Raw genomic sequence first — 11,721 nt, forward strand, 5'->3', positions numbered from 1 at the left:
ATCAGGGAATATAAAAAGACAGGTGCCTCTTGGCTCGGCACACTGACGCCATTTCACAGCTCTGTGACACTTCATATAGGAGTGAGAGAGTGTTTGTCTAGGCTTTTGTTCACAGTATAACGAATCAGAGGCCTTTAGTGTTGATATTAGTGCTGAAGCTGAACCCTCATACTAACAGCCCTTCTAAGGGCTAATCTTGTGCTTTGCTGTTTGTATCACATACAATCTGTATTTAGCCTAGGGAGGGAGAGAGAGTCATAGGAGCAGGGAGAGTGACAGAATCCAGTCTATAGACAGGGATTATGTCTGTGCAGTCCACTGCTAAATATATAGCTTCAGCTTTTTTGTGGTGGCTGAAAATATTTAATACATTTTGATCCATTAATTTCAAAACAAAAACCGCATTTTCTTATTTAATAGATGTTTCAGTTTAGTGACAGAATCCTCTGTTTCTCTTGTATTAAAAGCCACCACAGTATCATCACCGAATACCTCATCCAATTTTGTGAGCCACTTTTTTTCACGGGCTCTATGGTCCATACGGTCAGTTGGCGAAGCTGTGAAAATACACAGTAATAATATAATTTCAAAACAAAAACCGACACTGAGGACGTAGTTAGTAATGAAAAACTCCCTTCTATAGGACATGCCCATTGCATTCCACCGGGGATAAGCAGGGGCAAAACTCCCCAATACTATGAACCTACAAATTCAAAAGAGCATCATGCCCCATAACAAAAGAATAAATATAATACACGAAAATATCATAAAAAAAATGGAAGAAGAGACAGTCCGCACAATTTAAATCTTCCCAGCGTGGCTCCTTTTCATCAGCATCCTCTATGGATGAAGAGCAAGCCTGTAGCAGCCATCTTAATAATACACTCAATGATAGACTGGGATTGGGAAAAATGGGAAACCGTAGAGGAAAGAACAAACGCCACTTTACTCCTCCACAGTCCCTCGAGAAAAAGGCAAAGCCTACCAATCATTTGGAGGTAATAAATCTGTCTGATCATGTACTGTCCAAGGATCAGTTGAGTGTCCTTGGCTTAGGACTGACTTTTGTCCCTACTAACTGTTTTAATTATTTCACAGCCATGGAGGACACACAACTGTTCCTCAGGAAGGTCATCCTACGTAAACTCCATTTTAAATCTCGGGATGATTATAACCCTGATACAATTTTGGAACAGGAGGCATTGGCCACACTTGAGGAACTGGCGGAGGAGGCGGACCTACCAGCTACAGGTACCTTTCCTACCTCGGTCACACGTAGATGCACCACGTTTCCCCCCTTTTCACTCTGTCCCCAAATTGACATCTTTAATAGATTGGTATTGGAGGACTTGAAGAAAATCCCGAGTGATAAGAGGGGCAACAACCTAACGCCTGCACAGTGTAGGGCTATAAAAGAACTCAAAGCCATGCATGATGTGGTAATAAAACCTGCGGATAAGGGGGGAACGTGGTCATCTGGCCAACGGTGAAATATGAAAAGGAGGCCTTCCGCCAGTTAAAAGACCGTGAGGCCTACACTCCCCTGACGAATAATCCATTATCCAGATTCTCGGGTGAGCTATTTGAGATTCTGGACCGGGCCCTGACACGGGGAATTATCCCAAAAAAAGTATTTGAGGGGCTGTTTGTGGAACATCCGATAGTCCCTACCTTCTACCTCCTGCCGAAGGTTCACAAGGATCCTGTTACACCCCCGGGGCGTCCGATTGTCTCGGGCATAGGGGGGTTGTGCGACTCTGTTTGTAAATTTATTGAATACTATCTGCAACCTTTGGTTGAGTCGCTCCCCTCCTATGTCCGGGACACGACGGACGTCTTGGGGAAAATGGATGGTCTGACTTTGGAACCGGATATGGTGTTTGCCACTGTCGATGTAGAATCTCTCTACACTAGTATCCAACATGAGGATGGTCTGGAGGCGGTCGAATTATTCCTGGGTATGAGCAATCTGGACCCCTTGATGCAGGCCCTGATCCTGGAGCTATTACAGTTTGTTCTAACACATAACTTCTTTCTGTTTAAGGATCGGTTCTTTTTGCAGAAACGCGGCACTGCCATGGGGGTGGCGTGTGCGCCCTCGTACGCTAACCTCTTTCTCGGTTTGTGGGAGAGGGAGGTTTTAGGCGGGGGCGCGTGCGCCGCCTCCCATGTGCAGTGCTGGTACCGTTATATTGATGATGTGTTGATGATCTGGCGGGGTCCCGAGGGGGCACTCGTGGATTTTATCCGCGACCTCAATCAGAATAATCGTAACATCAGGCTGACCCACAGGATAGCGAGGAATGATATTGATTTTTTGGACATTAAAATCATGAGATGTGAGGATGGGGAGATACAGACCGACGTCTTCCGAAAGGAGACGTCGGTCAATGCTCTCCTACACTCCACCTCGGCACACACTAGGTCCACTATACGTGCTATACCTGTGGGTCAGTTCCTTAGAATGAAAAGAATATGTTCTGCGGATGAGGTCTTCGAGAGGCAGGCTCGGGACCTTGCCGGACGATTCCAGGATCGGGGCTACAGTAACAGAGTCATCAAAAAGGGATACTTAAGAGCCAGAGCATCACCCAGGAATCGGCTGCTCTGTAGACCTCCTAGATCCACGGCATCTAAAAAAACTCAACCGTTGAGATTTATCTCCACCTTTAATAACAGGTGTGTTAGGGGTCGAGTTCCTGCTTCTGCACAGGGGGAATCTCGAACCACCTCTGCTGCGGTCTCCCATTCTTGTCCAGCCGCAGTGGAGTCTGCTCAGCAAAGACGTCGGTCCCAGCGTCTTGCTCATTCTCACTCTGTTCTGAGAGCTACTGCTGCTTCTCCAGTCTCTGCCATTAAAGTCAGTGCTGGTCAGCGGCGAGCTGACTTCTCTGGGACTAAGTCCTTGTCTGCACGTACTGAGCATGCCCAGGGTAAGATCTCCCGTTGGAGATTGAGGGTCATGTGCTCAGGCTCTGCAGCACATTCCATTGGTCCTCTTGGCAGGTCTTGGAAGGGCAAAGGTGCTGTGGCCACTTCCTGTGCTGCTGCTATATAAACTGCAGGAACACATGGGCTACTTGCACAGTGAACAAGTCTGTATGATCATGTTCACACACCACCAAGAAGACACAAAAGAGAATAGTAAAACCAAAAACACTCAGTTTGGGCTATCTGCACAATAGCTGTTCTACCCTGTATGCACACATGGATTTTTCCTCTCTGAACCCTGTTCACACAGGTTATATACAGATGATCAGGTTTTTAAATACATCAGATAGGGATTGCATACATTAGTTAGGACTGCTCTGATAAGGGTATACCGTGAAGATTGGTAGAGCAGCTTAGTATACATTTTTTGCAAAAAACGTATCAACCAAATACCCTGTTTTTTACATCTTTTACTAGCACTTGCGGATTACTGCAACATTTTTTCAAACTTAGTGTTTTTGGTTTTACTATTCTCTTTTGTGTCTTCAGGTTTCTTGGTGGTGTGTGAACATGATCATACAGACTTGTTCACTGTGCAAGTAGCCCATGTGTTCCTGTTTCCATAATTGTTCTCTTGTGTCTACAAGACTGGGGAGTTCCACCACTCCTCTTGGGCTATCTGCACAATAGCTGTTCTACCCTGTATGCACACATGGATTTTTCCTCTCTGAACCCTGTTCACACAGGTTATATACAGATGATCAGGTTTTTAAATACATCAGATAGGGATTGCATACATTAGTTAGGACTGCTCTGATAAGGGTATACCGTGAAGATTGGTAGAGCAGCTTAGTATACATTTTTTGCAAAAAACGTATCAACCAAATACCCTGTTTTTTACATCTTTTACTAGCACTTGCGGATTACTGCAACATTTTTTCAAACTGAGTGTTTTTGGTTTTACTATTCTCTTTTGTGTCTTCAGGTTTCTTGGTGGTGTGTGAACATGATCATACAGACTTGTTCACTGTGCAAGTAGCCCATGTGTTCCTGTTTCCATAATTGTTCTCTTGTGTCTACAAGACTGGGGAGTTCCACCACTCCTCTTGGGCTATCTGCACAATAGCTGTTCTACCCTGTATGCACACATGGATTTTTCCTCTCTGAACCCTGTTCACACAGGTTATATACAGATGATCAGGTTTTTAAATACATCAGATAGGGATTGCATACGTTAGTTAGGACTGCTCTGATAAGGGTATACCGTGAAGATTGGTAGAGCAGCTTAGTATACATTTTTTGCAAAAAACGTATCAACCAAATACCCTGTTTTTTACATCTTTTACTAGCACTTGCGGATTACTGCAACATTTTTTCAAACTGAGTGTTTTTGGTTTTACTATTCTCTTTTGTGTCTTCAGGTTTCTTGGTGGTGTGTGAACATGATCATACAGACTTGTTCACTGTGCAAGTAGCCCATGTGTTCCTGTTTCCATAATTGTTCTCTTGTGTCTACAAGACTGGGGAGTTCCACCACTCCTCTTGGGCTATCTGCACAATAGCTGTTCTACCCTGTATGCACACATGGATTTTTCCTCTCTGAACCCTGTTCACACAGGTTATATACAGATGATCAGGTTTTTAAATACATCAGATAGGGATTGCATACGTTAGTTAGGACTGCTCTGATAAGGGTATACCGTGAAGATTGGTAGAGCAGCTTAGTATACATTTTTTGCAAAAAACGTATCAACCAAATACCCTGTTTTTTACATCTTTTACTAGCACTTGCGGATTACTGCAACATTTTTTCAAACTGAGTGTTTTTGGTTTTACTATTCTCTTTTGTGTCTTCAGGTTTCTTGGTGGTGTGTGAACATGATCATACAGACTTGTTCACTGTGCAAGTAGCCCATGTGTTCCTGTTTCCATAATTGTTCTCTTGTGTCTACAAGACTGGGGAGTTCCACCACTCCTCTTGGGCTATCTGCACAATAGCTGTTCTACCCTGTATGCACACATGGATTTTTCCTCTCTGAACCCTGTTCACACAGGTTATATACAGATGATCAGGTTTTTAAATACATCAGATAGGGATTGCATACATTAGTTAGGACTGCTCTGATAAGGGTATACCGTGAAGATTGGTAGAGCAGCTTAGTATACATTTTTTGCAAAAAACGTATCAACCAAATACCCTGTTTTTTACATCTTTTACTAGCACTTGCGGATTACTGCAACATTTTTTCAAACTGAGTGTTTTTGGTTTTACTATTCTCTTTTGTGTCTTCTGCTATATAAACTGCGCATGACCGCACGGCCATGCGCTAGTATTGTCTTTCAATCGCTAATGTGTGTATGTTGTGAGTGCAAGTCGTCCTTGGATACCCCTACCCTATTGAATGACTGTTCGCGGAAGGTGTATGGCTGCTACCTAGCGCCCGACTTATCCTACAGCACTAGTCACACATTATAGCGTCCAGTTGCTGTGACCGCCAGTACGGCGCCGTGCACTTCCTCTGTGCTTTCCTTACCCAAGCCTGGGTGGTTAGTGGCGTTCGTCAGTGCAGCACTGCATGCACTCTTGTGCCTTAATATTGCTCTTCAGTCTCCTTACACACCCAGGTGCGGTGTTGTGCCAGCAAGGGTCTAATCGGACTTCAATCCTAGTTGGGGTTGAGTTCGCTGACTACTTGCTCGCGCTTTAGGTGCGGTACAGCGGTCCTGTGCCTTAACAGGATTGTTTCTTTCACGCTGGGTGAGGTTAACCCACGCATGTATACTTTAGTGTACCGCCATATAGTCTGCTAATTGCTAGCAGCAGGTTTTCACCTGCACGGTGGACCCCGGACTGCGAACGCATCTATACCATCTGTCTTGGTGCGTTCCGCCAGTCCTAACAGAATACTAGCGCCAGGGTCTGGCTAGTAAAATGGCGGACGACCAGCGTTTACAGCGGTACATCCAGCAGCTGGAGGGAAGGTTGGCGGCTCTTGAGCGTTCAACCTCAGCTGTGGATGTTACTGCTGTCACTGTTCAGGCTGCAAGTGTGGCTGCAGCTACCTTGTCCACTGCCGCCCCTGTACCGACGCTATCTCGCCTCCCGCTACCAGAGAAATTTTCTGGTGACAGTAAGTCCTGTAGGGGTTTCGTAAGTCAGTGCTCAATACATCTCGAGCTTCTGGCTTCTCGTTTCCCTACAGAGCGGGCTAAGGTGGGCTTTATAATTTCCTTATTGTCGGACAGGGCGTTGCAGTGGGCTACGCCGCTGTGGGAGCATGGCGATCATGTGGTGCAGAGTGCTCCGTTATTCCTGAGCACTCTGAAACAGGTCTTTCTAGGACCTCGTGTCACCCATGACACGGCGCTCCAACTGTTGGCACTGACTCAGGGCTCGTCCTTGGTCAGCCTTTTTGCCGTCCATTTCCGCACTCTAGCATCTGAGCTGGAGTGGTCGGATAAAGCCCTTATCCCTATATTTTGGAGGGGGCTGGCTGACCACATTAAGGATGCTCTGGCCACTAGGGAGATTCCCGCCACACTGGAAGAGTTAATAACAGTATCTACTTGCATCGACCTCCGTTTTCACGAGCGGAGGTTAGAGCGAGCCCAGTGTAGGCAGAGGTTTCGGCTGGCTCCCACCTTCGCCAAACCTTTGGAATCTCCAGTCCAGGCTCCTGAGTTCCAGGAACCTAAGGTGGTGTCACGAGCGGGATCTAAGTCCCAGACCGCTCGTGCACTCCAGGGTTGCCATGTATGCCAACAGTCAGGACATCTTGCCACCAGATGTCATCAGCGGTTGAGGAAACGTCAGCGTCTAGTGGTAGTAGGTGGAGGTGCACTAGACACTGCGACGTTTGCCTCCAAATTGTCCTTTAAGGGGACAATTACCTTTGGCTCATCCTCCCACTCGGTAGACCTCTGCGTGGATTCTGGGGCGGAGGGCAATTTTATGTCTTCTGCCTTCGCCCAACGTCACGCAATACCCCTGGTTATGCTATCTCAACCAGTAACGGTACGAGTGGTGAATGGGTCGACACTCCCCGCACAGATAACACATCAGACCATCCCTGATACTCTGTCCATGTCGCCATCCCATCAGGAGATTATTTCTCTGCTCATCATTCCTGAGGGTATTGATGAGGTCCTGTTGGGGATACCTTGGCTACGGTACCACTCTCCTCACATCGAGTGGTCCTCAGGCAGAATTCTGGGATGGGGTGAATCATGTGGGGGTAGGTGTCACTGAGAGTGCGTTCAGGTTGCTACTACTGAGGTACCCGCAGATCTATCCTCTCTCCCCAAGCAATATTGGTCTTACGCAGACGTGTTCTCCAAAAAGGCGGCGGAGACCCTTCCGCCCCATCGCCCCTATGACTGTCCTATCGATCTCTTGCCTGGTGCGGAGCCTCCCCGGGGTCGAGTTTATCCATTATCTCTCCCGGAGACGGAGGCCATGTCTCAGTACATTCAAGAGAATCTGGCAAGAGGGTTTATCAGGAAGTCAGTGTCACCTGCTGGGGCAGGGTTCTTCTTCGTGCAGAAGAAGAATGGGGAACTACGTCCATGCATAGACTACAGGGGTCTCAACGCTATCACCGTTAAGAACAAGTATCCTTTGCCCTTGATATCCGAGCTCTTCGATAGGCTTCGGGGAGCTAGAGTGTTTACTAAATTAGATCTGCGGGGTGCTTAAAACCTGATTCGCATCCGTGAGGGGGACGAATGGAAAACGGCGTTTAACACCAGAGATGGGCACTATGAGTATCTGGTGATGCCCTTCGGGCTCTGTAATGCCCCAGCCGTTTTTCAAGACTTTGTCAATGACATCTTCCGGGATATGCTTTCCACCTCAGTTGTAGTCTATCTGGATGATATTCTCATCTTTTCTCCAGATATTGACTCCCACCGGAGAGATGTTGGCAGAGTCTTCGACCTCCTACGGGCAAACTCTCTTTACGCTAAGTTGGAGAAGTGTATGTTTGAGCAGGAGTCTTTGCCGTTCCTGGGCTATATCATCTCCGCCCAGGGATTGGCTATGGATCCTGCCAAACTACAGGCTGTGATGGACTGGCAAGAGCCCCATTCTCTTAAAGCGGTGCAGCGCTTTATGGGGTTCATTAACTATTACCGCCAGTTCATTCCCCACTTCTCAACTCTGGTAGCTCCCTTGGTAGCCCTCACCAAGAAGGGAACGAATCCTAAATTGTGGTCGGAAGAGGTCTCCAAGGCCTTCACTTCTATTAAGTCCCACTTTGCTAGCGCTCCCATCTTACATCGTCCCGATGTGGATAAGCCATTCCTAATGGAGGTGGATGCCTCATCCGTTGGTGCTGGAGCAGTCCTCTATCAGAAGGATGCTCAAGGTCGGAAGCATCCATGCTTCTTCTCTAAGACCTTCTTGCCAGCGGAGAGAAACTACTCCATCGGGGATAGGGAGCTGCTAGCAATGAAGTTGGCCTTTTCAGAGTGGAGACATCTTCTGGAAGGTGCGCGGTTTCCCTTCCAGGTTTACACTGACCACAAAAATTTGGGCTACTTACAAACAGCCCAGCGGCTAAATTCTCGCCAAGCCAGATGGTCCTTGTTCTTTTCCCGGTTCCACTTTTCTCTTCATTTTCTCGCCGGGGAGAAGAATATTCGTGCTGATGCTCTCTCTCGCTCCCTTATGTCAACTGAAGAGGAGGAAGAGGAGCCTCGGCTTATTGTTCCTTCTGAGAGCCTGAGAACCGTAGCGCCGGTTTCGCTTGAGTCTGTGCCTCCGGGCAAGACTTTTGTGCCCATTAATTTGCGACCAGAGGTTCTCTCTTGGGCTCATTCGTCCAGAGTGGGTGGACACTTTGGGACAAAGAGGACATCTGAGCTACTGGCGAGGACGTACTGGTGGCCGCATATGGTCCGGGACGTCAGGGATTATATTCTGGCGTGTGTCTCCTGCGCCAAAAATAAATCTCCGCGTCAAAGGCCAGCTGGGTTGCTCTATCCCTTGCCGGTGGCAGATAGGCCCTGGGAGATGGTCGGGATGGACTTTGTCGTGGGTTTGCCCAAGTCTAGCGGCTATACCATCATCTGGGTCATCACCGATCATTTCTCGAAAATGGTGCATTTGGTGCCGCTACCACGGTTACCTTCTGCACGGGCCTTGGCTGAGTTGTTCATTAAGCACATCTTCCGCCTACATAGTATGCCTGACAAAATTGTCAGTGACCGGGGTCCCCAGTTTGCGTCTCGGTTCTGGAGAGAGCTATGTCGTCTTCTCAGTATTGAGTTGAATCTCTCTTCCGCTTATCATCCCGAGACGAATGGGTTGGTAGAGAGGGCCAACCAGACCTTGGTCACATACCTGCGACATTTTGTTTCAGCCAGGCAGGATGACTGGGCATCCTTGCTATCATGGGCAGAGTTTGCGCTGAACAACGCCGTAGCCGACTCCACTGGACAAACCCCATTCCTCCTCAACTATGGTCAGCATCCACGGGTACCTGTGCCTATGCCCGTGTCTTCCGCAAACTCCAGGGTGGCAGACTGGGCTGTGGAGGCACGGGATATTTGGGACCGCACTCAGGATGCCATTCGGGCCTCTAAGGAGAGAATGAGGTCCTCCGCCGATGCTCATCGGCGCCCCGCTCCGACCTTTGCTCCTGGCGACTTGGTGTGGCTCTCCGCCCGTAACATCAGGCTGCGAGTTGAGTCCACTAAATTTGCTCCTCGCTACTTGGGTCCCTTCAAGGTCCTCGAACAGGTTAATCCTGTGGTCTACCGTCTGGCCCTTCCTCCACGCCTTGGTACCACCAACACCTTTCATGTGTCCCTCCATAAGCCCGTATACATGTCCCGGTTTTCTGAGTCATCTGCCGGGACATCGGGTTCGTCTATGGACGATTTCGAGGTGAACGCTATCTTGGGGTGCAAGGTGGTACGTGGCAAAAAAATTTTTTTGGTGGACTGGAAGGGTTACGGACCTGAGGATAGGTCCTGGGAGCCTGCTGAGCACATTCGGGCTCCGCAGCTCATTGCTGCCTTCGAACGTAGCGAGGCCCAAGGAGGGGGGGGCCCTAGGAGGGGGGGTAATGTTAGGGGTCGAGTTCCCGCTTCTGCACAGGGGGAATCTCGAACCACCTCCGCTGCGGTCTCCCATTCTTGTCCAGCCGCAGTGGAGTCTGCTCAGCAAAGACGTCGGTCCCACCGTCTTGCTCATTCTCACTCTGTTCTGAGAGTTACTGCTGCTTCTCCAGTCTCTGCCATTAAAGTCAGTGCTGGTCAGCGGCGAGCGGACTTCTCTGGGACTAAGTCCTTGTCTGCACGTACTGAGCATGCCCAGGGTAAGATCTCCCGTTGGAGATCGAGGGTCATGTGCTCAGGCTCTGCAGCACATTCCATTGGTCCTCTTGGCAGGTCTTGGAAGGGCAAAGGTGCTGTGGCCACTTCCTGTGCTGCTGCTATATAAACTGCGCATGACCGCACGGCCATGCGCTAGTATTGTCTTTCAATCGCTAATGTGTGTATGTTGTGAGTGCAAGTCGTCCTTGGATACCCCTACCCTATGGAATGACTGTTCGCGGAAGGTGTATGGCTGCTACCTAGCGCCCGACTTATCCTACAGCACTAGTCACACATTATAGCGTCCAGTTGCTGTGACCGCCAGTACGGCGCCGTGCACTTCCTCTGTGCTTTCCTTACCCAAGCCTGGGTGGTTAGTGGCGTTCGTCAGTGCAGCACTGCATGCACTCTTGTGCCTTAATATTGCTCTTCAGTCTCCTTACACACCCAGGTGCGGTGTTGTGCCAGCAAGGGTCTAATCGGACTTCAATCCTAGTTGGGGTTGAATTCGCTGACTACTTGCTCGCGCTTTAGGTGCGGTACCGCGGTCCTGTGCCTTAACAGGATTGTTTCTTTCACGCTGGGTGAGGTTAACCCACGCGTGTATACTTTAGTGTACCGCCATATAGTCTGCTAATTGCTAGCTGCAGGTTTTCACCTGCACGGTGGACCCCGGACTGCGAACGCATCTATACCATCTGTCTTGGTGCGTTCCGCCAGTCCTAACAAGGTGGGAGGACATTAGGGAGATTCTGCAAAGACATTGGTCGGTACTAAAAACGGAACCAACTTTGAATAAAATTCTACCTGATCGCCCCCTTCTTACTGCAAGAAGAGGGAAGAGTCTAAAGGACCAGTTGGTAAGGAGCCACTACGTTCCTGTTATCCCTAGTATTTTTGGATCAGGACCTCAGAGATGGGGGTGTTACCCTTGTGGGTCATGCAAGGCCTGCGCTAACATCATCAGAGCTACGAATTTTTCGGCGGCAGGGGGAGGTAGGGACTTTCGCATTTTGAGTTATATATCTTGTAGCACCACCTTCGTGGTGTATTACGCCACCTGTGCGTGCAATCTAATTTATATTGGCCTCACATCACGGGAGCTTCGTGTCAGGGTCCGGGAACATGTTAGGGGCATTGTAGCGGCGAAAGATGCGCCTGAGATATCGGAACTTAATACCATTCCGAGACATTTCAGGCTTCATCATGCCTGTAACCCGGCATCATTTAAAGTACTTGGGATCGACAGGGTACATGCTGGGAACAAAGGAGGGGGGTACCTTAAGCGTATCCTGGCACAAATGGAGTGCCGATGGATAGTTGCACTGGGCACCATGGTCCCTAATGGTCTTTACGAGCAGCTATCATTTGTCCCTTTTCTATAGGCGTGGGGGCTATGTCCTCTGTTCTCATGGTTTTATCTTCATTGTTTTTAATTGTTTTGTTCTTTTCATGTGTTTTTCAGAGTTT

This window comes from Ranitomeya imitator, chromosome 2 (genome assembly GCF_032444005.1).
Source record: "Ranitomeya imitator isolate aRanImi1 chromosome 2, aRanImi1.pri, whole genome shotgun sequence".
Lineage (NCBI taxonomy): Eukaryota > Metazoa > Chordata > Amphibia > Anura > Dendrobatidae > Ranitomeya > Ranitomeya imitator.